The sequence below is a fragment of the Silene latifolia genome, chromosome 2 (genome assembly GCF_048544455.1).
Source record: "Silene latifolia isolate original U9 population chromosome 2, ASM4854445v1, whole genome shotgun sequence".
Taxonomy (NCBI): domain Eukaryota; kingdom Viridiplantae; phylum Streptophyta; class Magnoliopsida; order Caryophyllales; family Caryophyllaceae; genus Silene; species Silene latifolia.
Window position 1 is genome coordinate 71,731,605 of NC_133527.1, and position 1,250 is coordinate 71,732,854.

Here is a 1,250-nt window from a genome sequence, read left to right on the forward strand (position 1 = left end):
AATCCAACACAAAATCAACCCACAATGCCTAAGTTTTCATCACATTCCGTACCCACCGAGGAGAACCTACCCAATGGTACTCCCACACCACAACATCTAACCGGAAATTTTATTGCCAAATCCGCATTTATCCAATTAGTCGAAAGAAGCCAATTTGGGGGGATGCCTAGTGAAGACCCTCATTCTCATATGGAGACTTTTTGTGATTATTGTGATGCGATTTCTCAAACCGGTGTAACTCAAGACCAAATTCGATGGGTCTTGTTTCCTTTTTCTCTAATTGGCACCGCAAAACAATGGTTGAAAGGCCTTGATAAGGCTACTCTCGGAATTGATTCTTGGAAAAAGTTTGCTCTAGCTTTCTACAAAAAGTTATATCCACCGGAAAAGACAAACATGCTAAGGGCTCAAATCACGGGCTTTAAGCAAAGGGATGAAGAATCTTTCTATGAAGCTTGGGAGCGATTCAAGGGAATTTGTCACTCATGTCCTCACCATGGACTTAGCGAGTGGTTCTTGGTACAACAATTTTGGAACGGTCTTTATGAAGATTCAAGGAACATTCTCAACATGGGATCAAATGGAATGTTCACCGAAGTTGATGACAATCAAACTTGGAACAAAATTGAGGAAATGGCGGTCCATAACTCACAATATAGTAGACCTCGCAAGGATACTAGAGGAGGAAAGCATGAAGTTGACTCCATTACTCAATTGGGTGCTCAACTTAGTGCTCACATTGATACCATCAATTTGAAGTTTGAAAAAGCTATGGCTAGACTTGAAGAAGCCTCAAAATCACCAAAGCATCATGTTAATGACATGACGGCATCTTCATCAATCCCAAGTGGGATATGTGAGAATTGTGGAACTTTGGGACATGACCAAAGTGAATGTAGGGGAAAAAAATAAACAAGTGAATGCTTTCCAAGTATACAAGAGTGGTATCCCTTATTCAAACTATTACAACGAAAACACTAAATTCCATCTAAATCTCTCATACAATAGCCAAAATGTTCAAAACCCTCAACCAACATACACCCCACCTCCCATGAGAAACAAAAATCAAAGACCCTTTTACAACCAAAACCAAGGTTACCAAAATCAAACTCCATACAATCAACAAAATGACCAAGGTTTTGATGTTCAAAAAGCGGTCCTCCAAATGCAAAATAATCAACAAGAGTTTTTCACTCAAACGCAAAAGGATAGTCAAGCAAAGGAAATCACCATCAACAACATCCTAGCTC

General features: G+C 39.6%; 1 non-coding gene across 1 annotated transcript; it reads right to left on the minus strand.

Moving 5' to 3' along the window:
• Window positions 1–396: 396 nt before the first annotated feature.
• On the minus strand, window positions 397–503 carry LOC141645479 (small nucleolar RNA R71). Its single transcript, XR_012544961.1, has one exon. It is a non-coding gene; the product is annotated as a small nucleolar RNA R71 (small nucleolar RNA).
• Window positions 504–1,250: the final 747 nt, after the last annotated feature.